The sequence below is a fragment of the Bidens hawaiensis genome, unplaced genomic scaffold (genome assembly GCF_021521415.1).
Source record: "Bidens hawaiensis isolate Kalapana, Puna unplaced genomic scaffold, B.hawaiensis_p1.1 tig00012511_1, whole genome shotgun sequence".
In the NCBI taxonomy this organism is placed as follows: domain Eukaryota; kingdom Viridiplantae; phylum Streptophyta; class Magnoliopsida; order Asterales; family Asteraceae; genus Bidens; species Bidens hawaiensis.
The window spans coordinates 578,356-606,260 of NW_027492025.1; positions in this window are offsets into that span (position 1 = coordinate 578,356).

Consider the following 27,905-nt stretch of genomic DNA (forward strand, 5'->3'; position numbering starts at 1 on the left):
TATCAGCATTGGTTATGACTTCAAGTGAATTAAATAATGCATCAGCTGCCTGTTTACCCTTAGATGCCTTTACCAAATCATCCTCGACAGCTTTAAACATTTGCTCATTGAATACTGGAGCACCTTGATCAACATTTGTGTGGTGATACAAGTCAAGATACTCCTCAGCAGTGACGTCTTCTACCTCAACTTCCTCGTCTTCATAAATAAAACCCGTATTCAATTGAATAGACGGATCATTTATTATGCCTTCTTCATTCACCACCTCAACATCAGGCTTTGTCTCTAACACGGTTAACTGTTTATCATTCAACCCTAGCAGAATGGAAATCTGCTCTCGTGTTAGAGACCTTTCAACGAACTCACCAACCTCAATCTCATCCATGTTCACCACACTCCTAACCATTCCCGATCCATCCACAAATATGACGGTATTGGCTTCAACCATTTCAACTAGTTTAACAGCAGTTGAATCATGATACACAACAACCTGCTTACCCGAGTCATCACCACCACTCGTACCTGCACCTGCACCTATAGATGAGTCGTGAGTTTGTTTCGTCTCACTACCAGCAACAGACTCATCAGGGTCTTCATCGTCATTCTTGAATCTTTTCAGTGCATCATCCTTACAAGTTAATTGTAGAATATGTTCCTCATGCTCTTTTAATTCCACCCCATGAGACGTAACAATCTCACGTAGGGCTTTCGTTTCTTTCTGGAAGAAAGAGACATATCCCATTAGTCTCTTTTGATTCTCCATGAGAAGTTCCTGATTCAGGCGGTCAGCAGACATCTAATTTTCATACAAATGAAGGAGATTCAACAACATGTCTGTCTGACGGTTCGGTGGCATATCATACAAAGATGGATGAACAGGTTGGATCGGTCCCTGAGGCCTTGTAATTCTCATAAATGAGACATCACTAGGTGGAGGAGGCCTCATGGACGGTGTTGAAGGAATAGTGGAAGGTGTAGCAGAAGGCATTGGTATTTCAGCTAATGCCATCTGTGGAATCATACCAAGTCGCTAGTGAGGGACCATCGTTGTTGTCAATGTAAGTGCCGGAGTGCTAGTAGTAGGCGGCACTACCGGGCGTTGAGACATGGTTTGGCGAGGCGGTGGAACACCAATATTTAAACCAGCTGTAGCTGATACTCGTCTCTTTGTTGGAACTTCAGAAGCTGGTGCTTTACCCTTTCGTTTCCGTTCACGTTGAGCTATAATTGTAGCAGCTAACGCGGAATTAACTGCAGCTTGTTGCTTTTGAAGAGCTGCATCACCACTACCACCATCTCCACCATCATTACCATCATCATCGTTCCAACCTTCTCCTCCCTCACGCTCAGAATCCGAGTCATCGTGGATACAACGTTCATTGGGAGGACATTCATAATTAGGATTAATGATATGACCAATCATCCATTTGTCCCGTGGCCTTTCCTTACGATAGATCATCATTCTACGCACCGTGTCAGCTTTCATGTGTTCTAAGTCAAGAACATATTCCACTATCGTTTGATCAATCACCAAGTTTGGTATAAGGTCTTGAATTATCAACTGTAGAAATCGGGGATACATCAAGAACTTCTTCTTCTGAGCCGTTTGCTGAACTTGTTCTTTCAAATGATCGAAAACCATTTCTGAGTAGTTGAATGGTTTATTGAGAATAAGAGCCACAAACGCCTATTGCAAACTTATACGGCATTCATCAAACCCACCTTTACGACCACCCATGCAATGAATCAGTACGTGTAAAAGATACTTGAAAGGTGGGCACAGGCCATTCTTGTTAAGCATGGACTCTTCGACATCTCTACCATAACGTACACGTGTAAATACACCCTTGATTAACTTCTTATCAAATTCACTTGGGTTATTATCATTGTCCCCAAACCGAAGCACCCTCCTAATCACTTCAACATCCACAGTTATACGAGTTTGATTGATTGTGGCTCGAATGTGATTTTCGGCTTCAACAAACTCAGCAGTATTCTAGAACTGCCTAATAATGCTCAGAAAAACAGTAGGTCGAGCAGTTATAGCATAATGTATCATCGAACGTCTTAAAAATGCCAAAATATCCCCAAACATAGCTATGTCAGCAACAACTGAGTCAACATAAGCACATATGTTTGCTTCTTATCATACGATAGCAACTATACATTAGCCTGTTCTTGAGGTTGCTCTTGATCTTGGGGTTGTTCTAGTTCTTGGGGAGCAACGGGTGGATCTTGATCCATTTGATCGGCCATTTCCCTGAATAAATATAAACGAGTATAAGTAATGTGATGGTTTAATACACATTTAGCACTTACTAGACGGGTGTCCGCGCGATGCAGCGGGAAACATAGACTTGGTAATCACGTAACATGTTTATGGGTGTTCATTGTTTAATTTGAAGCCGTAAAACTGTTGAAATCAGCCATTGGTATGATTTCACGGTTGATTTTTCTTTAGCTTTTGGCCAGCCGTTTTCAATTTCAATGGTTCGGTGTCGGTTTACGACGACAAAAATTGTTACTAACAGTTTGGTTCACGGTTTAACTCGAAAACCATCAAAACCATACCGCAAACACCCCTACACAAAATGTTATTTTTTTAACTAAAAAAAACTATAACAATATCATACTCAAATTAAAGAGAAAAATATTCCTGTTTTTATGGTAAAAAATTTAAAAAAAAATATTAACGTACGAAAAAGTTATTAACGTTTAAAAATCATGGGGGAAGTTGGGTTAAAAATGAAAATATAAATAAGCATTAGTAAAAGATTAAGGGTAATAATTTTAACTATACATTAAATTTACAAAAAATTGATTATACTTGAGGGGGAAAAATTGTAAGTATTTTAAAAGAAGTTAAAAACACGTGAGTTTTGATGTTGCAATGCCCTTTTTATCCTTGTTTAAACTTGTACTATGTGCTTCATTGCTTGTAAATTACTTAAAAAGATGTGTCTTAATTTACCCTTATTTGGTGTATTATATATAGTAAAGATATATATATCGATCAATAGATAGTGTATTTAATTTTATATATCGTGTGTAATCGATGTATCGACGCGTTTAGACCTTTGAAATAATTTATTAATTACAATACTTAGTTATATTAATGAAATAAATTAAAATTGAAATGTCATTCGTTAAAACATCAATCTGATTCGTTAATGAAATAGAACGAATCAATTGATTCGCTATCATGTAAATAGGTTAACGAAGGAGAATTAACGAATTAACTATTAAAACTAACGAACTAACTTTTAGTTCGTGTTACTTTGACGAATCCATGGCTAATTCGTTAAATAACCTATTCGCTAATCTAGTTCGTGTGGGTTACATAACGAATTGAACACGAAGAATTCCAATTCGCTAAGTATAACGAATGACCACAAAATTGGCTTAATCTTTGACTCTCATAGTCAAAGTCAAAATTATCATGAACACAATTGGTCAAATTAGCAAGAACAGAGATCAATACTTCCATAATTGACGATGATTAGCCGAACAAATGACCCAGTAGGTCTCGGAAACTCATTGCGAAGCCAGCAATCAGGTTTATGAGTTATTATATCAACAAAATAAGTTAGGATATTCAAGGTGTGTACAGTGTATAAACACCCGAAACAATAATCAAATTGACCCGGAAAACAATAATCAAACACTGATTAAAATCCACCAAGGGTCTCGGAATCATATTCTGATCATAATGAAACCAAAATAAATTACATTAACACAGTATGATTCCGATGATACAGAGTTTATCAAGCTGTAAACCCTTATAAAAAAACACATAATTAACCTAGCAAATCTGTAGCATTTTTGACGAAAATCACAAAGAAGTGACCATCTATACCTTAGCAACACACTGGTATACTCAAAAGATCAAATTTCGAAGGTCGAAAAATTATGAAAAATTTGAGCAGAGTAACGTTAAGAGTAAGGAAGGAGATGAATAGTATAGGACGGTTCGTTTCGCTCTTGTCCTTTATACACAGTCCTTACACATTTCCCAAAGCACGAATCAGATCTAATTCGTTTGAATTTTGAACCAACGAATCAGTTAATTCGTTATTTAACTTAGCAGATGAGGCTTGATTCGTGTCTTGATTCGTTAAATATGCATAACGAACTAGAAGTGTGTCGTTACAGAGTGCGGAAGCGAATTAGGTGAACGAACTAGAGTATAGTTCGTTAAACACACCTAATTCGTTATCCATACTTAACGAATTAGACATTACTTTATTTTTATCTTTTAAAATAAATGAATTTTAAATTAAATTAAATAAATCAAATAAATAAATAAATTAAATATACATAAATTAAATTGATTATATAAATAACTTACTAGAATTACCGAGGACCGTTATCTCGATAACCGAATAACTTAAAACTTTTTTTACGTTCATTTAAAAACATAATTTAAAATACCCCTTAAATAATATGTAAAAATAAATATAAAATATTTTTGGTATTTTGTAAAAAATAAAGAATGTATTTACAAAAATATCCGAACTAGAAAATAGACAATCTTTTTGTATTTATATATATATATATATATAAATATATTTTTCGTTTTTTTAAACAGTACATATTTTGTGTTTTTGTTGAGTTTGAGCAGAGAATCATATTGACAAAAATGCCCTTCCATCACAGTTTTATATTTCAGCAATATTGTGACTAGCGTTAAGTCGGTCATTGATATTGTTGCCCACTTAAATCTTATAACAAACTTTCGAGCATTTTTGTGATATGATTCTAAGGTTCAATTAGCGCACAGAATATCAGAAACTATCAGCCCCTAATCTCGGTTCAAGCTTAATTTGACTTTTGCCAAATCACCCCAACTTGACTTAAACCATTATAATGTTGATCAAAATTTTGAATACCAATTGAGAATTTTATAAATTTTGAGCAATGCATCAAGTTTCCTTTACTGTGACTGAGTATGCACAAGTCCATCTATCGGCTTACATACATTGTATCCCCTGGGGTCAGTTTCTTATTGAGACGCACAAAAGGGAGGAACAATTGTATGACTAACAGCAGATTTTGATCAAGTCAGCAATTTGGATTGTACGAAGTACAATAGTGATCAAGTTTAATAACTTTGGGTTTGCTCTAAAAGTGAGTGAAATATTCATGCATATGAATACCCAGATGATTAAGCCGCATAAAGACTCACAGTGTCCAGAATCCTAACGCTTGTTATTTGCTTTATTATATTTTCGGGTGATCAACAATTATAAGGCTTGAGAATGATCGGTTATTACATTTCTGTCATCCACACCGAGACTTTTGCTAGAGACTAACACCTCTTTCAATTTGGCTTTTCTTTAGGTTTTGTAGAAACCCGCCACAGATCTAGCCGCTATGATACATCGATTATGCAATACAAATCCAAATACGTTAAATACGGTTTATTAATAAATAATGAATAATTACATAATGGAGAGAATAATAACTTATGGAGAACTTCACATTTCTCATGTGTGTGAACTCACTAAATTATGAATGGGAGCATCCTATATATAGGTTGCACACTCCCATTCGTTAGCTTAAGCCTAATTCGTTATGCCTCCATAACGAAGTAGACACAATTCGCTAAGTTAAGGCTAATAATTTAACGAACCAGTTCTCATTCGTTATGCTACCATAAAGAATGAGCTTATACCTTAACGAACTAGTCTAGCCTATAACGAATGGACCTCATTCGCTATACAAACCATAGCGAATGGGCCATTTACAATAAATAAGCAATCTAGTCTATGTATAACTTATTCGAATGCTACGGACAACAATTTCGTGCACTAACAGGTTTATATCACTTACTGTACTCTAACAGCTTGTTTAAGACCTATCAATACACCAATGATTAAGCACACAGTCTTTTAAGCTTATTTCTTTCTGGATTTGGGTCAAATAGTCAATGTACTGTTTGGCTTGTGGCAACAAATGCTTCTTCTTTCTCCTTGGCCAATGCTCCGGTATGTCACCTGAAACTATATAATTAACAATATGAGCAAACTATGGATTTTGTGAGACCGCCGTAATTTGTTCATCTAGGAAAGACTCATTAATGGGCCCGTTCGCGTATCCTTCTTCCACCATAATTCGGGACAAGTGATCTATAACAAGATTTTCAGTACCTTTCTTGTTCTATATCTCTAAATGAAACTAATGCAAGAGCAAAACCCATCTAATCAACCTCGGTTTTGCATCCTTCTTGTTCATGAGGTACCTGGCAGTAGAGTGGTGAGAATATATAATGACTTTACTACCCCACATGTAAGACCGGAGTTTATCAAGAGCATTAACTACTACTAGTAACTCATTTTCCATTGAAGTATAATTCAGTTGAGCATCCGAGAGGGTTTTACTTGCATAACATATGGCAACAGGCTTCATTTCAACCTGTTGTCCCAAAACAGCCCCAACTGCATAATCACTAGCATCACACAATATTTCAAAAGGTAAATTCATGTTGGGTGATTGCAAGATTAGGGCTTCAACTAACTTTTGTTTCAAAATATCAAAGGCCTTAGCACATTCATCATTAAAATTAAATGGGGTAACCTTTAGAAATAAATTACATATGGGTATGGTAATATAAAAAAACCCTTAATAAATCTTCTATAAAACTCGGCATGCCCCAAAAATGATCTAATGCCTTTGGCATTCTTAGGATGAGGTATAGTTTAAATAATTTGCACTTTAGCATGGTCTGTCTACCTCAATCCCACGATTCGACACATCACAGCCCAAAACAATCGACTCTTGGACTATGAAATGGCTTTTCTCCCAACTAAGAACCAAATTTGTTTCGACATCCTTTCAAAACCTTTTCAGGCTAATTCAAACATGACTCAAAAGATGTGCCAAAACTCGAGAAATCAACCATGAAGATTTCTAAAGACTCCCCCACCATATCTGAAAAGATAATCATCATACACCTTTGGAAGGTGGCGGGGGCATTACATAACCCGAATGACATTCCTTTAAATGTGATTGTGCCATACGGGCAAGTAAACGTGGTCTTTTCATGATTTTCAGGATGAATAGCTATCTGATTATAACCTGAATACCTATCTAGAAAAATATAAAATTTCTGACCTGATAGCTTCTCTACAATCCGATCAATAAATGGAAGAGGGAAATGATCTTTTGCGGTAGCTGCATTTAGCTTCCGATAATTAATACAAATCCTTCACCCTGTTACCAGCCATGTTGCTACCTCATTGCATGAGTTGTCCTTGATGACTTGGATGCCCACCTTCTTTGGTATGGTCTGAGTCGGGCTCACCCACGTGCTGTTAGAAATGGCTAAAATAATACATGCATCAAGCCACTTCTGCCCCTCCTTCCTTACTACCTCTCTCATGCTCGGTTTTAACATCTGGATTTGTGAGATTTTTGTGCATTACAATTGAGGGACTAAAGATCGACCTGATAGCCTCCTTGTTTGCAACCAAGACCTCTAGTCTAGCACTTTCCTGTTCAAAAGACAAACTAGAAACAATAATAAAGGTAAAGTTTCGTTCTTACTGAAAAAACATATTAAAAATGCTTTGGTAGTTCCTTCAGCTCGACTTTCGGTGGCTGCTGCAGTGACAGTTTTTAACCCGATATTAATCTTCTCGGGTAGTGGCTCCACTTAAACCGAACATGGTGGTCGATCTCCTCTCAAAGCTGCAACATCCAGCTTCCATTCTTCCTCCTCCAGTTTCTTGTCAGTTTCCACCTTTAAACTCTCAAACATAAAGCACGTCTACGTTGTGCCATCCACGTCCATGACAGGGTCGTATAACGTATTACACTCGTCAATAACATAGGCCATTAAGCACTCTTCATCGACCAGAGAAGTATTAACATGTGTAAAAACATTCAACCTAAGATTATGGTTATCGAATGTTGTTAGTACACAGTTTTACGTCTCGAGTCTTTGTAATTATCGTTTTGTATTTATCGTTTAATTTAATGTAAAAAATATTATTATTGAAGTTAGTTCGTTAGTCGAACCGTCTAGTTCGTTAAGTATGTTTAACAAACTAGACCATAAGTTAAGTTATGTCCTGATTCGTTAAGGATGTTTAACGAATCAGGGGGTGGTTCGTTAAGATTGCTTATTTAATGTATTGTAACAAAGTGGGAGGCTAGTTCGTTACGGAATGTGTAACGAACTAGACCCTTCTTCCTATTAATAGAGGATCATCCTCTGCGTAATATAAGTTTTGAGAGTTAACGTAAAGAACATCTGTCCAGATTTCTTCTCAAGCTTCATCTTAATTAATCCTTTCATATTATACATACACATATCTATACAACTAATACTAATACTAATATACAACATATAATTATTGAGAGTAACAATGAACTAGATCCGTTATTGTTAATTAAACCTTAGATCTGAGTTAGATTCGAGTGTCCACAAGTGGTATTAGAGATCTTGGAGTTCGATTGCTCTTGATTCGTATGTTAATTGGTTAATCAAGGACAGTTTAATTGATAATTTGGTATTATTTTGTCTTCGGTTTGATTTTGGTAAGACTCAGTGTGAATTGATCGGATATGGATTGATTTGGATTGGATCTGTGTTTGTTAAGGTATTGGGAAGGTGTTGTGATTAGGAATTGGAAATTGGTTTTGGATTGATTTGTTGTGGATCGAGATTTGGCCGAAACAGAAGTTTAGTTTTTGGTTGAATTGATCACAAGTTAAGGTTAATTGGTTACGGGATGGATTGAGTTGGATTCGTGTTGTGCTTTCGAGAAATTTGATAGGTAATTTGGACGATTTGGTGTATTGACGAGTAAGTATTACGGATTTGGGAAGTGTTTTGGTGTTCTTCATTTTTCCAGATTTATGGAAAATGGTGATGAAGATTTGATAGATTTTTCTTCGTTACACTAAGTCGTTATAACGAATTGGTAATTTTAATCAATTCGTTACTTGGTTCGTTACTAAGTTCGTTACCGTTCTGATTCGTGTTCCTCAATTCGTGAGATACGTGTCCACTTCGTTAACTATCATTCTAACAACCTTTTGCCACGTGGCAATAGTTGTCAGAGTTTGTTATAGCCGTTTTAACAAACTGATTTGCTTTAGTTGATTTGTTATCAACTGTAGCTAATTCGTTATTCTGGTTCTTCACCTGCTTCGTTAAGCTTCACTTAGTGATTCGTTACATAATTCGCTAAGTAATCTTAGTGATTTGTTACCTTAATTCGTCACGTTGAATTCAGATTCGTTGACCCAGTTCGTTATAACCTATTTCGTGTGACACTGTTCCATATTCGTGTGACATTGTTCCTAATTCGTTACTGAGGTAACATTCAATTCGTTATAATTGATTCGTTATCTTAGTTCGTTAACAAACATTGTTCACAATTCGTTAAGATATTTTCAATTTTAACCCTTGAAGTTTGTGTATCTTATCATTTTTTTCAAAATGGCTGGTATGTACGCATTAGCTTCCCAAAATATGCTTATTCAACAAATGTTACAATTGAACTCGTAGATTGGATCTCATTCCAAGTGTCCTAGATTGATGAAATTTAGTGACTTTGCTAAATGGGAACCTCGTTTCCATGCTCATTTGGGTTCTGTGCACCCTGATTGTTCTTATTGTCTGGACGAAGTTTATACTGTTCCCATGATCGATGATGAGACAATTGGATTCACTCCTAAAGCTATCTCATAGTATTCTCAAGAAGGAAAGAAAGCCTTGGAGATTGAAACGAAAGCATACTCAACACTTATAATAGAATTACCTGAAAACATATTTCACCAAGTTGGTAGCATCAAAATTTGTGCTTCATTGTTTCAACACATTCGTATGAAAAGTATGGGTAACACTGCTGAATGCAAGAAAGTGATGTTAAAGTTTCAATTTAGAATTTTAATTTGCTTAAGGGTGAGACTGTTGAAGAGATGATAAAACGATTTAATCATCTGATAGCTGAAATGGACAAGATGAAGTTGGAAACTTCTGAAGTTGATAAGATTGATACCATCAAGAGTGCTTTACCGAGTTCCTACTCTACTTTCTTAATGGAATTTAAGAAAAATAATTATTTCAATAATGAAGATTTGACTGCGACTGAATTCATGCAAAAGATCAAAGCTCGTGAATATGATCTTAAGTGTCAAAAGACTTCTAAAGAGAATCAAGATCCATCTTTTTATGGTGGAAGTATGCCTTTGAGTTCAACAATTTCTCCAATCATTGCATTTCTGACTCAAAATGTAAGTGACAATGCTACAACTATCTATAGTGATCCACGTGCTTGTTTCTACACTACTGGAAGTTCTGTGTCACCTGGTGCTTCTAGTGTTTCTGGAGGGTCTGGAAATGCAACTTCTACAAATCAATTCTCATCACAACCAAATGTGAACATGAGGGAGGCTGAACAAAACTTTGCCTTCTTATCTGCCTTCATGACGTCTTATGAGAATTTGATTAGTAGTAAAATTGCTACAAGTGATTTAACACATGAAGATTATGACCAAATCGATCCTGATGATTTGGAACTCATGGACTTGAAATGGAATATGGCTATGTTAGAAAGGTGAAAAAGTTCATGCAACAAACTGGCAAAGATCTTCCATCATTAAACAAGAAGTTGGGGTTTGATAAATTAAAGGTTAAATGCTATAACTGTCAAGAGTTTGGGCATTTTGCTAAAGAATGTGATAAGCCAAAGAAGGAGTATACTGGTCCTAGAAAACAAGATCAAAATTCATTTGGGAAAAATGGAAATGATGCTGGAAAGTCTTCTGGAACCAAACCATCTTCTTCTGGGTCACAAGCTATGCAGTCCAACATGGATGGAATTGATTGGTCACAAAGATTGCTATGTAATGACAATCAAGCTAATCTGGCTATGTTCGGGTTAAATGAAACTTTTCAAGATGCAAGTGGGAGTGAGCTATCTTCTGACAATGATACTGAGTTCTGACGACTCGTGTGAAAAGCTTCCAACTACTTTTGCCTGCATGGCCAAAATCAATGAGGTTAGTTCTTATGTTTCTTGTGTTGAATATGAGAAAAACAATACTAAGTTAGATTCCTTGAAAAATCACAATGACTGTTTAGTGAAAGAAATTGCTTCACTTAAGGATACTTATCAACAATCTTTAGATTCTCAGATGAGATCTAAGGAGAAAATTGAAGCCTTGTCGACAAGTAATCATGATCTCAAAGCTGAGTTATCTGTTAAAATGACAATTAACGATCAAAAATTTCAAGAAATATTGAAACATCGTTCTAAGATAACCGAGCTTGAAAAATGAAGTTCTAGAGTTGAAAAACAAGTTGGGTAAGTTTAGAAACTCAACATTTTTTCTAAATGAGATAATCAAAGTATCTGGTAAGCAAAAAGATTCTAAAAAGGGTATGGGTTTTGTTGAAATTCCACCACCGTTTTACAATGATTATACAACAAATCCTTTTGCTAGAAAAGAAGAAGATGTGATCATGAAAGAATCTGTTGTTTCTGACAAACCTAAACCAGTAAAATCTGAAAATGTTAAAACCCAACGACCAACTCAAAAATCTCATGTTGAAAGCAACAAAGTATTTGTTGAGAATGTTGATAAAGTCATCACTGAGGACGTGTTTGAACCTGAAGTGATAGACAAGAACCAGAACATTCCAAGTTCTAATCTCATTCTTTGTGAACCTCATGAATTTGAGGAGGTTGTGTATGGTTCACACACAACTCAGGTGAAAAAAGAAGATCATGTTAAGGTTAAACCAGTGAAAGCTAAGAAACCAGAAAAGCCCAAAATTTCAGATGAGGATTTGTTACATTTCATTAATCCTAATGTTTTCAAGCCATCAACTGGTCGTGTGTTTAAATTAAAGGGAATAGACACGATGTTCACTGTGAAAGAAATTCCGATTAGCATCATCAAACCATAACTGATTGAAAGTGTCATTCACAATGAAACCTCCAAGATTCAAGATCTTAAACGTCAGTATGCTTCTGCCAAAACATCAAACACATCAGACCCATTGGTTAAAACTAAGCAAGTATTAAAAAATGCTAAGAAAGTTCTGTTTGTAAAATCTACTGGAACTGACACTTTGGAAAGCTTTTCAAACTGCTCTAATCTTGATTACTATTTGAAAAAGAAATCGGTGTCGTCTGATGATTTGGCTAAGAGTTTTACTAAGAACGTGAGTCATCAACCTTCTATTGCCTCTGTTTTTTTTCTAAATCTCAAACTGATCGTGTGGAAATGCGAAGTTGTTTTCTTTGTGGTCAACAAGGTCATGTTGTGAGAAACTGTGGACAGAAGAAATCTCAGAAACTTCATCCTTTTGTCAAGGAACAATCGACACCGGTTACTTTGATAAAGGAGATTCTGAAACAGCCTGTGTCGCATGATGATGATACTCATATCATGTTCTCAAATGTGAATCCAAGAAAGGTAGTTCATGTGAATGAAACTTATGGCTAAGTTAAACCGAAGTTTGTTCCAACTGAGCCAATATGCAAGAATGTAAACTCAAATATCATTCAATCGGCCTATCTGAGACAAAAGTCTAAAAGGCCTGTAACTTATTCTCAAGTTGCTGAACAACATTTGAATTCGGCTAAATTTAATGTTTCTCATGAAAATCAAAAGGTGCCCAAGACTGAGGCCTTGGCTGCCTTTTTGAACTAATCACTTTTACTTTGTGTGTAGGGTACATCCGAGACCGTGTCTGGTGAAAACTGGATAATGGATAGTGGATGTTCTCGTCATATTACTGGAAATCTTGACCTCTTAAAAAATGTGAGAAATATTCAAGGGGGTTATGTGGCGTTTGCTGGGAATTATGGGGGTATGATCACACAAGAAAGTGAAGTTTCAAATAATCACATTACATTTGAGAAGGTCAATTATTGTGAAAAGGTAGACCATAACTTATTCAGTGTGTCGCAAATCTGTGACAAGAAGTACACTACAATATTTACCGATAAAGAATGTCTGATTCTAAAACCGGGATACGTAATTCCCAAGGACATGGTTGTCATGCAATCACCTTGATCGAATGATATTTATGTCTTAAATATGAGTTCTAATGTATCAACATCGATCGAAACATGTTTTGTCTCAAAGGCAACCGAGAAAGACTCTATTCTATGGCATCGTAGAATGGGTCACATTCATGTTCGAAAGATGAATTATTTAATGGAGAATGACTTGGTTGAGGGTGTGTCTTTGAAGAACTTTAAATTATCTGACCGCTGTGTTGCTTGTAAGAATGGCAAACAGAAGAAAAAGTCACATCCGTCTAAGCTATTGAATTCCATTGATACTCCTCTTGAACGACTTCATATGGATCAATGGTACTGAATTTAAAAATACTGTATTGGATTTCTTTTATGTACAAAAAGGAATTCATCGAGAATACAGTGCCCCATATGTACCACAACAAAACGGTGTTGCTGAAAGGAAAAAAAGAACTTTGATTGAAGTTGCTAGAACTATGCTTGCCGATTCCAAGCTTCCTGTCCAATTCTATAATGAGGCGGTGCATACTGCTTTTTATACTCTAAATCGGGTTCTAACTGTTAAGACACTCAAGAAGATGAGTTATGAGCTTTTGAACAATCGAAGCCTAACTTAAAGTACATGGAACCTTTCGGGTGTCCTTGTACGATGTTGAAAAAGGATGTGGGTAAGTTTGATGAAAAGGCTATCAAGGGATATTTCTTAGGTTATGCTTCTCCAAAAAAACGAGTATTTAATTTCACTTCTGGTTGTGTTGAGGAACGGTATCATGTGGATTGTCAAAGGTACACAACACCTCCTCAAGGGAAAGTACCCGACTAGATGTTTGACTATGATGGCTTATTTAATTCATTTACTCCAACAACTAGTTAACCGGATGAAGATCTGGTTCGTGCATAATTTGAAGATCATTTGGCAATTCCAAGGTTTTCAAGTTCTAATGATGTTGAAGCTCCAACTGTTGCTCCAACTGAAGATCCTAGTAATGATCCTCCAGCTTCTTTTGATACTGCTTCTACTTCTTCTGATGATAATCAAGTAGTTGATCAAGTTATTGAAATTGATAGTGATAATTCATATCATGAGCTTGGAGAACATTACACTATCTTATTCAAAAATGTTGTTGTTCCTGAGAATCCCACTCTAAGGATTCATAATTATCATCCAAAGGAAAACATCATTGGAGAACTTGATGTGGGCGTTCAAACACGTCATCAAGTTGCTTCTTCGAGTGAAAATACTATAATGTGTGCTTATGCAGATTTACATTCAATCCCAAGTTGAGCCAACAACGACTCATATGGCACTTCAAGATCCTTCTTGGGTAGAAGCCATGCAAGAGGAATTGCAACAATTTTCACGGTTGGGTATTTGGGATCTTATCGACAAAACCGCTAGAGTTGAATAACCTATTCCAACTAAGTGGTATTTAAATGCAAAAAGGACTATCGTGGGGTGATCGTGAGAAACAAGGCACGATTAGTGGTGCAAGGTTTCCATCAACAAGAGGGAATAGACTATACTGAGGTATACGCTACGGTTGCAAGATTGGAAGCTATACGGCTTTTTCTGGCTTATGCGGCTTACAAGAATATTGAAGTCTATCAAATGGATGTTAAAAGTGCTTTTCTCAGCGGTGAACTACACGAGGAAGTGTTTGTGTTACAGCCTCCTGGCTTTGAAGATCCTGATTATTCAGACCGAATGTATCGCTAAAACAAGGCCCTGTATGGTCTACATCAAGCCCCGAGAGCTTGGTATGGCACGCTTGCCGACCATCTGACTGATAACGACTTGAAAGGAGGGACTGTTGACTGTACTCTATTTTATAAAAACATTGGTGATGATCTTCTCCTCGTTTAGATTTATGTCGACCACATTATCTTTGGGTTAACAAACGACGCGTTGTGTAAGAAATTCGAAAAGTCAATGCAAACCAAGTTTGAGATGAGTTCGATGGGAGAGATGAACTTCTTTCTAGAGTTGCAGGTTCACCAGTCTGCGAAAGGAATCTTCATTCACCAGACTAAGTATGTGAACGATGTCTTGAGCCGATTCAATATGACTGCCGGAAAACCCCCTTCTACTCCTCTCCCCGTATGTCACAATTTACCACCAGATGAATTGGAAGATACTGTCGATCCTACCCTCTATCAAGCCATGATTGGTTCTTTGATGTATCTTACTGATTCTCGACCCGAGATAACGTTTGCTATTTGTTTATGTGCTAGGTACCAAGCTAGTCCCCGAGTGACTCACCTGGCATCGGTCAAACGTATTCTACAATATCTGAGGGGAAATCCAGACACCGGGTTATGGTACACCAAGCACGATAACTTTGATCTTACCGCTCATTCTGACTCAAACTATGGAGGTTGCAAGATGAACTTTAAATAGACTACATCAGGGTGTCAATTCTTAGGAAGCCAGCTTGTTTCCTAGCAGTGTAAGAAGCAGACAACGGTCTCTACTTCAACCGCCGAAGCTGAATATGTTGCAGCCTCGAGTTGCTATTCCCAGGTTTTGTGGATACAACAACATCTTCACGACTACGGTTTGAAGTTTCTTACTACTCCCATTTTAATTGATAACTCTGCTGCCATTAGCATCACCAAAAATCCCGTACAACATTCTAAAATGAAACATATCAAAATTCGATATCATTTGATATGGGATTGTTTTGAAAAGAAATTAATTGATCTTGAGAAAGTTCATACTGATTTTCAAAAAGCCGATCTATTTACCAAAGCATTTGACAAAATGCGTTTTCAGTTTTTACTTGGTTTAAATGGATTAAAAACCCTTGCTGATATCCTGAAACGAGGATGATTATCTTCATTTTCGGTTTATTTTATTTTAAATTTTATTTTGGTTTTGGATTTTAGGGGGTGAAAAATAGAAATTACAAAAATATTGTGCTTTTTGTTTGTATAGGAAAAATCCGAAAATCCAAAAAGATTGTGAAGTTTTATTTTATTTATAAGAAAATTGTAAATTCAAAAAGACTATGAATTTCTCGTTTGTATAGACAAATCCGAAAAAGACAAAAAGATTGTGTTTTAAGTATGTAAAGAGAAAAACCAAAACGATTTTTGCATACGTTCGCTGAAAAGTATGTCAATTACTCATATTTGAAGGACATATACTTGTATATGTTTGGTCCTGAGATTTACTCGTAAATGTTCGGGATAGCCATTTAGCTGACAATGGAAAGTAATTGGAGCGTTTGTTATGTGTTTTTACTTAATTTTCTCGCTGAAATCTATTTCGGTTATTTAAGTTTGTGGAGCATGATTGCATGTATTGGTCATGTTATCTACTTGTAGAATGATAGGATAGCCATTAATCTATAGACTGAAAGTGACTGGGGCGATTAAATTCATTTTGTTTTATGCTCCGCAAAATTTTGTGTTTTTGAAGCAAAAAGAGAAAATGATAGTACATTGATTGTTTGACCCCATATCCAGCAAGAAATAAGCTTAAAAGTCTGAGTGCTTAATCATTGGTGCATTGGTAGGTCTTAAACAAGCTGTTAGAGTAAAGTATGTGATATAAACATAAAGAAAAGCCAAATTGAAAGAGGTGTTAGTCTCTAGCAAAAATCCCGTTGAGGATGGCAGAAATGTAATAACCTGTCATGCTCGAGCCTTATAGATGTTTGATCACCCAAAATAAAATAAAGCAAATAACAAGCGTTTGTTTTCTGGACACTGTCAATGAATATTTCTGGGTATTCATATGAATGAATATTTCACTCGCTTTAAGAGCAAACCCAAAGTCATTAAGCTTGATCACTGTTGTACTTCGTACAATCTAAATTATTGACTTGATCAAAATCCGTTGTTAGTCATACATTTGTTCCTCCCTTGCGCGCGTCTTAATACCAATAAGAAACGGACCCCAGGGGATACAATGTACGTAAGCCGACAGATGGACTCGTGCATACTCACTCATAGTAAAAGAAACTTGATGCATTGCTCAAAAATTATTTAAATTTATAATTTTGATCGACACTATAATGGTTTAAGTCAAGTTGGGGTGATATGGCAAAAAACAAATTAAGCTTGAACCGATATTAGAGGGTGATAGTTTCTGATATTCTGTGCGCTAATTGAACAATAAATCATATCACAAAAACGTTTGAAAGTTTGTTATAAGATTTAAGTGGACAACAATATCAATGACCGACTTAACGTCAGTCACAATATCCCTGAAATATAAAACTGTGATGGAAGGGCAATCTGGTCAATATGATTCTCTTCTCAAACTCAACAAAAATCCAAAAATATATACTGCTTTTGAAAAACCATACAAAAACACAAAAATATTTTCTATTATATGATTTTTGTTTCAGATATTTTTCTTGTATTTACATTCTTTCAAACTTTTCAAAATACCAAAAAGATTTTTCTTTCATGATTTACATATTATTTAATTCTTTTAAGTTATGTGTTTTAAAACGTAAAACACGTTAAGGTATTTGGTCATCGGGACACGGGATCTCATTGATCTATTTAAGTTAATTCAATTGGTATCATTAATTTTTAATTATTTATTTTATTAATTCTTTTATTTAATAATTTAATTTAAATAAATTACATAATTTGATTATTTTATTTTATAATGAATTAAAATGATTATTCGTTAACGTAACGAATTAAAGCCATTTATAACGAATTGAGTTCCAGTTCGTTAATATTAATTCGCTTCCGCCACTCTATAACGAATGGCTTCTAATTCGTTAAGATTTTCACGAATCATTTGTAATTCGTTATGCCACGTGTTCATTTAAGATAACGAATCGCCTGATTCGTTATTTCAAATTCAAACGAATCAGATGATTCGCTACATTGGGAAATGTGCTGTGTCAGGGTATTTAGGGATTCGTGATGCGATTCGTATTCACTATTCACTTTCTTCTTCACCTTTTCCTATTGTTACTCTCGCAAATTTTTTTCCAAAATTTTCGACCATCATTAAATCACGTTTTGAACATATATTCAGAATCGTAAGGTAATGTTGGTCACAACGCAATGATTTACGTCATATTTGATAGATGTTTGCTGGGTTAATTGCTCGATTTTACTATCGAGTTTCATAACTTTCATAAAACCTTAATTTAACCACTTTATACCACGTTTTAGGACAACAAATTGATACCATTATAATCGCAATATGATTCCGATATCCTTGGGATCATTGATTTGTCTTGTGTTTTTTATTATAGGTGTATTGATTTCCGGTTGCTGATTTGACTTTCCATGTTCTGGGTGATATTGACCTTGACCATATTAGTCAAAAATTAAACTTAATTGGCCATTCGTTATTGCTTAACGAATTGGAACTCATTCATGTCCAATTCGTTATGCAATTCACACGAATCAGGATAATGAATCTGTGTTTATAACGAATCAGTCTTTCATTCGTTATTTATAACGAATTAGACTTTAATTCATTAACTTTATTAGTGATTCGCTAGTACTAATTCGTTCGATTTGGCGATAATATTGATAATCCTTGTGAATTTGACAAAGGATTGATTAGAGGTTTATTTCGTCGAGTATTTTATGGTGGTGACCTTGAGGCTTCGATGTATAACAAGAATGGATTATGTCCCACTTACAAGTATTTATTACACGTGTTGATCCATTGCCTAGGAGGTCGTAAAGGTGGCTTAGATGAATGTCGGATTATGTTACGGTCGGCATTTATCGTGTTGATACTGAACAAGCCATTCAAATTTTTAGAGTTGATTTTTTATCAATTTAAGGAATAGTGCCTTACGGTGATTCAACGTAAGAAGTTCTTGATGTATCCTCAATTTCTTCAGCTGATCATCCAAGATTTGATTCTGAATTTGGTTATCGATCAAACTCTAGTGGATGATGTGATCCTGCTTGAGCATATGTCTGCCGACACTGTATGAAGAATGAAGATTTATAGGAAAGATCATCCACAGACCCAACGTTTGATTGGTCATCTGGTGGATTCAGACTATGTATGTCCTCCCGATGATTGCTGGATTCACGATGATTCGGATTCTGAGCGTGAGGAAGGAAAAGGTGGGAATGAGGGTGATGATGATGATAATGATGGTGGTAATGGTGGTGATGGTGATGCTCAAGCTCAACAACACACTGCGGTTTAGGCTGCTTTAGCTGCTGCTATAGCCGCACAACGTAAAAGGAAAGGGAAAGAATTGGCTTGTGAAGGATCTTCTAAGCGACGAGTGTCGGCTGGTGCTGGAATCTCATTTGGATTTCAACCTCCAAGTTTGTACATTCCTCAAAGACCAGCGGTGCCGCTTACTACTAGCACTCCGGAATTAACTTTGACGACCACGCTTACGTCTGATCCTAGGCTTCGTATGATCCCTCAATCTATTATATCTACTCTACCAAGGCCTACAACTGCTACATCGGTGGTTTCTCTAACACCGACGATGATGTCTCCCCAACCAATGGACTTTTCATTCTTGAGGCTTAACCGACCTCAAGGTCCTGTTCAACCAATCCCGGCTTCGTTCCTTGCAATTTCACATGATCAATAGATGAATATGGTCTTAAGTCTACTTCATTTGTATGAAAATCAAATGTTTGCTGATCGAATGACTCAAGAACTCATGATGGACAATCAACGAAAGCTGATGGGATATATCTTCTACTGTCAAAAAGAAATGAAAGATCTTTGTGAGCTTGTTAAGTCTCAGGGGGTGAAGATCAAAGAGCAAGAGGATCTCATATTGCAGCTGACATGAAAGGAAGATGCACTTAAGAAGCTCAAGAACGATGATGATGATCCAAATGCTTCAGGTGCTGGAGGAAGTGAGCCTAAACAAACTCACGGCTCGTCCTCTAGTGCTGGTACTAGTGCTGTCGGTGATTCGGGAAAGCAGGTTATTGTTTATCGTGATTATACGGCTGCTAAACCCATTGACATGATCAAGGCTGATACGGTCATCTTTGTTGATGGATCGGGGGTGGTTAGAAGTATAGTCAATGCTGATGAGATTGAAGCTAGACAATTTGTTGAAAGGTCTCTAACACGAGAGCAGATTTCCATACTTCTTGGGCTAAACGACAATGAGTTAACCGTGTTAGAGGCTAAGGACGATGTGGAGCTTGAAAACGATGAAGAGATCTTAAATGATCCAACTATTAAGATCAACACGTCCTTTATTTATGAAGACAAGGAGGTGGAGATTGAGGACATGACTGCTGAAGAGTATCCTGATTTATTTCAACACACTAATGTTGATCAGGGTGCTCCAATATTTAATGACGAAACTGTCAAAGCAGCCGAGGATCATCTGGAAAAAGTCTCAAAGGGCAAGAACGTTGTTGATAGATGATTTAATCCAAGACGTGATCCGACTGTTGCTGATATTCAATGCCGGTTCACTTATCGGAGCAAGAAAGCTCGTAAGATCATTGATGCTTACCGATATGTGGACAAAGAACAGAAAGTTGAAGTTGTCGCTCGTGCTCAAGCAAATCAGATGACATCTTTCAAGGCCTTATCTAAAGTGAGAGGTGACATTATTTCATGGCTTTATGATTCCGAGTTAAAGGTCTGTATTGTTAAATGGGAGAAAGGCATCCAATATTATGACAAGATTACCGATGTTCTCTCATTACCACGTTGGGATGTTCGTTCCCTCGCGTGTCGACCATTCATAAATCATGGGGGAAATCGACATGCAGATTGGTTTCATCAACATCTGATGTTCGAGGTCAAGCATGGGTTCAAGTTTTTCAAACCACAGGTTCCAACTCGCAAGCATATCAATGAAATTGATCCAAGGACGGGTTGGAGGAAATTGGTTATTAAGGTAAAGCCGCCAAAGACTATGAAGCGTGTACCGGTGAAGACGATGAATCAACACATGTATTTATCTTTCAATCGCTGGTACTACGACAACCGAACTGGCGAGGCCGTTATTGTGTTGGGTAAAGGCTTAAAGACCGAGCTGATAAAGATCATTGATTCGATGTGGCTCGTGAACGTGACAGAGACCGACAATGAGGTGCTATTCAAGAATAAGATATTATTTGAGCGTCGTGAAGACTATGACCGGGCAATGCAGTTTCAACGCGTTGTTCGTGTGTGTCATGAACATTGTATTCACAGCTGCAGAGATTGGCAGAGCAAGCGCTTCAAGTTAATTAAAGACAAAGAGCTCAAGACGAGGGGGTGTCTGTTAGTACACAGTTTTACGTCTCGAGTCTTACAATCGTTTTGTATTTATCGTTTAATTTAATGTAAAAGATATTATTATTTAAGCTAGTTCGTTAGTGGAACCGTCTAGTTCGTTAAGGATGTTTAACGAACTAGACCATAAGTTAAGTTATGTCCTGATTCGTTAAGGATGTTTAACGAATCAGGGGGTGGTTTGTTAAGATTGCTTATTTAATTTATTGTAACAAAGTGGGAGGCTAGTTCGTTACGGAATGTGTAATGAACTAGATCCTTCTTCCTATTTAATAGAGGTTCATCCTCTGCGTAATATAAGTTTTGAGAGTTAACGTAAAGAACCTCTGTCCATATTTCTTCTCAAGCTTCATCTTAATTAATCCTTTCAAATTATACATACACATATCTATACAACTAATACTAATACTAATATACAACATATAATTATTAGAGTAACAATGAACTAGATCCGTTATAGTTAATTAAACCTTAGATCAGAGTTAGATGCGAGTGTCCACAAATGCCATGCCAATTGTACCACTTCTGCAATTTATGTTGGCATTTGCAGTAGCCAAGAATGGCCTACCGAGTATAACCATGGGTTGTTTGGTTCTTTCACCCGAAACAGAATCAAGAACTAAAAAGTCATTTAGGGAATAAAATTTACCCACCTTAACAATCACATCAGTTAATATCTCTTGGGAAAGTTTAGGGGTTTGGTCGGCTAGAACAACCGAGGTGGCGGCTGCCTGAAGCGGACGAAGTCATATTGATCATATAGACTTCCCGGGAGGATACTAATACTAGCTCCAAGATCTAGGAGTGCCCGTGTCATTTTCATGTTGCCCACTTGAATGGGTATAATAGGTACTCCCAGATCTTGTAACTTAGGTGGAAGAGCACCCGAAGAATTGCACTCACATTATCGTAACTTAATCTGTTTAAGATTCTTATGATTCTTCTGTTGTGTGCATAAATATTACAGATACTTTGCATATGCGGAAATTTGTTTTATAGCATCTAATAAGGGAATGCTAGTTTGAATGTTTCCCACATCTCCTCTTATTGTCTACCTCGTTTAGGTGCCATCTTTGCCTTAGATGGCACCAACAATGCATCAGGATATGGGACGATTTTAGCTACCTTCTCCTTGTCCTTTGGATTAGTAGTGCCATCTCTCATAACTGAGTTGTTATTTTTATTTTCATTTTTATTAGGTTCGGTTTAATTAACCGGTATTGGTTCGTCACCACTGATGGCATTTTCATCAACTCTTCCACCACCCTCTCAACCAATGGTGGTGGAAGCCCAACTTTGTTATCATAAACCTTCCCATTTCTTAAAATACTTACATGGTTCACGTGTTTCCTCAAGCTCGAGCTGGTATATTGCGAGTTTACTGTGGTGTCACTCGGTAGCTGAGCCGCACTTTTATGCAACTTAGCCATGTCTGAGGCGAGCTTACCAATCTGCTTTTCTATCGCTTCTTAAGATTTATCTCTTAACACGAACTGTTTCTGAGTGCCATTCTAATTTTCTATCACTAGATTCAGTAAAGCATCCAATTTCAAGTGCATGGATTCATTTGAATTACCCGAGGACCGTTTTTGTTAGTCCTGATTCTGGCCACCCGATGAATTGTTGCCCCGGTGATCATCACTGTTATATCCCCGACCGTTGTTCTGATTATAAGAACCCTGCTGATAAGCGCCTTGGCGGTAATTACCTTGCTTTCGAGTTTGGCTATACCCTTGAAAGTTAGGGTTTGACTGGGTAACCGTGTTCCCTTAACTGAAGTTCCGATAGTTCCTCAAGCCGGAATGATACGTATTTGAGTTAAACCCATGACCCTTGGAATCCCTATATGTCACTACCCGACTAGTTAGTTACGGAAGCGTAATACGGGAATGTAACAGATAACACTGATATCAACCACATTGTTTATAAAGAAATTCAACAAACTAATTTACATCATATTATATTGGTAGGTACTAAGTTTACAAACTATATGAAAATCACATAACCAGTTCTCGGTTCCTTATTCACTAGTATGTATTTGCATCTAATCACAACTATTCAACTTTCCATCTAACACCAAGCACGTAAGCAAATCATTCCAACTTCGGCTTACCTGAAAAGCATGTTAAAACGGGTCAAATACGTCTAGTTGGTGAGTTTTAAGTTTCACGATCACGAACAAAACCAGTATACGAGTTCGTAAAGTTCATCGTAACTAAGTATGTACGTATGTATGTATATGATGTTTTTATACTAAGCCACAAGTGAAACCGGAACGAGCTAAAACACATGGCCAACCCCTGCCCATGCACTCCCGTTGGCATTTAACCGCCACTTTACCCCAAGTATGTACTATGTCTAACACCACATAGCAGAATGTAACAAGTTTAATGACAATGTGCAACTGGGTTAACATGTTCCGGCATACCCCTCCGGCCATGTCAGTTGGGTTTGTCAAACCGATAGTACTATCCACACGTCACCGGCACGAAGTTAATCACTTGTGTTTGTGGGGACTTTCAAGTGTTAGTACTTAGATAATTCACATCATCACACGTTTTCAAGTATATAAGTATATGTAAACATGCTTTCCACCCCAAAAGTTCGTAAAACAGTTTAGAAAGTGGGGTCGTGAAACTCACCTTATCGTAGTTCAAGCTGGTAATACACGTCAGTAAGTAATATGCCTCGGTTATAACTCGTATCCTATAATCGGTATCATATTGTTAATACTAGTACATGTTTAAGCTAAATCGGGTTGTATAACTAGTCTGGGTATAGATGTTAGGCCCAGAACATGACCATAGTCTTAGATTGTGACGTTGTACACTATGAAATGTTCAAAACCTGATTTGACTCAGTTTCACCGTTTTCCGAGCCAAGCCGAGTTGATCGTTTATGCGTTTCGGGATTAGGTAAGATCACATAAACTTAAGTAAACATATTGATTGATAAAATGATTTGATTTATGAAAGAATTTTGAAGTTTCGGTATCTGGATTGATTGCAGGGTTTATTTCCGTTTTCACACGGGTTTGATTATACAAAACGCGTACCATACACCCGAATTGTCCGGAATTCTCGTAAAAAGTTCGTTTTTATCAAATGCATCCAAAAATATGATATTTGATCACTTTTGACATTTTGACATACTAGTCAGTCCGTTAAACACGAAACTGTCGGTTTCGTTAAAACAATTATAGTTTAAATCTTTGATTAATCATAACTAAGTATGTACTTATATATAAATTATGGAAATTTTGGTAAAAATAAATTAAAATATGGAGAATTTTATTAAAATATTTTCAAAAATTTTAAGATTAATTATCTATTTATAAAAATTCATTTAATGAGTTCTAATTAAGTAATAAATAGCTCGTTTATACCAAACAACATCCGAAAAATCTGATAATTTTTCCAAATGGTATCAATATCATTACATAGCCCCTGAAAAATCTCCAGAATCTAACCTTTTGGCCAAAACGCCTTTTTGCGTGTTTTTCGGCTATTAAAACTCGGTTAAAACACAATTGCACAAAAATTCATAGACATCTCCAAATGTTCTCAAATTTTGCCAGTGATCTTAACATAACATTTCTAGCTTCCAAACCAAAATTCATAATTTTTCATGAAGTTTACCTATTTTTCCCGAATAAACGCCAATAAACGGAAATAAATTCGCCAAATATTCTCCGTTTATCGAAACATTACCAAATTTGAACAGGGACTCAATTATGTGATCCCTAATGTCCCTGTAAAGTTTCATAACCTAAAAAAAATCACGTCACAATGAGCACAAACAGCCCCTAAACGAGTAATACGGTATTACCTTGTCGGTTTTCGGTTATTTTCGATAGTTTAAACGACTCTCCGGGTCTTGGGTTGTAAACTCAGTGTATCTACATATCATGTAACATCAAACCAAGCGTAAATCATCCATTTATTTGCCTTGTGAACTTGGGTTTCGGTTTTGGTTTCAAACCGAACCTTCAAACCGTAAAAACGTTATATTCATGTTCTAATCCGCGTTTTTGACCAAAAATCTATATGATACTGCTTTGTAGACATGTTTAACATTAAAACATGATTTTACTTGATTTTTATTATTTTTGAATGGTTAAACATGTTTAAAACTAAACAAGAACTAATATTTCATGATTAAATTTTCTTAATCAAGCATGAAATCTTAAGAAATTTGATGTTTACCTTAAGGTTTTGGTATGGATGATGAAGAAGCTCAGCAGGGAAATGAGTTGGTTGGAGTTTGGAATGAAAAAATATATTTTACCTTAGCTTATTTAACAAACTAATCAAAGGGGTCCCCCTCAAACTTGCTGCCGCAACTAATAAGGGCCCATTGGGCCTCCTTATGGCCCAATGGTGCCTCGGTTTTCGTGCCACGCGTAAACGTTGTTCCAAAATTTAATTCGGGTCTGGTTTTTTGCAAGAAAATTAATTCGGGTGCGAGAAATAGTGTGAAAACGGTCGTTTTTCGACTCATTTTTACAAAATAAGAAAAACGTACTTACTCGTTGTAAAAATCCAAAATATTTTCACGGATTGCTTGAAACATGTCATATAAGTGTTTTATAAATATTTTTCGGCTTAACGGATGCTACAATGCTCGTATTGATGTTAACGATTGCGTTTAAACTCATAGCTTATCAATAAACGAAACTTTTTTCATTTAAATGGTTCTAACGGTACTAGGGCCTAAATATCAATATGTTAGCCTCTATAATATATATATAACTCGTATATGACCCCTCAGTATATATACGGGCCATAATCAGTATCAGTCGGTTACTCGTTGAATCACTACGAATTAACCGATTTATCGTTTACTCGCTACGCAGTGAATATAGTATACCTCGTTTTGTCACGAATGTCACATTCTCCCCCCGTTAGGAAATTTCGTCCTCGAAATTTAATGTGTCATCGGTTTTCTTTTTAGGGAACAGGTGTGGGTATTTCTTTCGGAATTCATCCTTTCGTTCCCAAGTATATTCGGGTCCTTGTTTTGAATTCCACCGAACTTTTACCAATGATATTTTGTTGTGTCGTAACTATTTGGTTTTCCCGTCCACAATTTTTACCGGTTCCTCTACGAAGTTGAGCTTTTCATTGATCTGAACATCTTACAGTGGTCTATTGCCGTTTCATCAGTCAAACACATTTTCATTTTTGATACATGAAACACACCGTGAATAGTGCTCAGTTCTAAGGGTAGTTTTAATCAGTAGGCTACAGGACCAATTTTTGCAATAATGTCGAAAGGTCCAATGTATCTCGGGGCTAATTTACCGGTCTTTCCAAACCTTATAACACCTTTCCACGGCGATACTTTCAGAAATACCTTATCGCCTATTTCAAAAGATAAAGGTTTTCTACGAATATCGGCATAACTCTATTGTCGGTCCCGGGCGCTTTCAATTTTTGTTTAATCTTCTGAATCTTATCGGTTGTTTCTTGAATCAATTCGGATCTTGAAATTTGAGTATCACCCACTTTTGTCCAACAAAGTGGCGATCTACATTTTCGCCCGTATAAGGCTTCATAAGGTGCTGCTTGTATACTGCTATGATAACTATTATTGTAAGAGAATTCAATGAGCGGGAGGTGTTGATCCCAATTCCCTTTAAAGTCCAGTACACAAGCACGAAGTAAATCTTCTAAGGTTTGGATAGTTCGCTCGGATTGACCATCTGTTTGGGGATGGTAAGCGGTACTCATGTCTATTCGGGTTCCCAGAGCTTCTTGAACTGCTTGCCAGAAATGTGAAGTAAAGTGACTGTCTCGATCTGAAATAATCGAAAAAGGTACTCCGTGTCGAGATACAATTTCATCGATGTAAATTTGAGCAAGTTTTTCGGTAGAGTAATTGTTACGGATCGGAATAAAGTGTGCAGATTTGGTTAATCGGTCTACAATTACCCAAATCGCATTATGTCCTCGGGAGGTTTTAGGCAGATGTGTCACGAAATCCATAGTTATTTGTTCTCATTTCCACTGTGGGATTTCGGATTGTTGTAACATTCCCGAAGGTTTTTGATATTCCGCCTTAACCCTTGCACACGTTGCACACTTACTTACATACAAAGCTACATCCTTTTTCATACCAGGCCACCAGTAAAATTCCTTAACATCTTTATACATCTTATCGGTACATGGATGAATAGAATATTTGGATTTGTATGCGTCATAAAGAATCAGTTCACGAAGTTTATGAAGTGTAGGAATCCAGACCCGGTTTTTATACATTCCCGTGTAGTTCTTCCTTTTCTAATTGATCCGCTTTTAAGGCTTCGTCTTGTACAACACGAACTTGTTCGGTTAAGCTACTTTGGACAATCATTCCAAGTGCTCGTACCCTCAATGGTTTAATGTAACACCCCGTAACCGCAGCGGAAACGTACACGGGATGCAACAGACACATCTGATATCAACAGCATTGTTTATAAAGAAAACACCACTACATTAATTTAAACGTATTACATTGTTCTGAGTTTCATAACCATCTAAGCGTTATCACATAAGTGTTATCGATAGTACATTAACATATTTAATGCAAAATATAGATCTCTAGACTTCCACAAAATAGCACACAGCATCAAACACATATCACTCATTCCAATTTGAGTGTACCTGAAAGCATGTAAAGAAAACGGGTCAACTACGAATAGTTTGTGA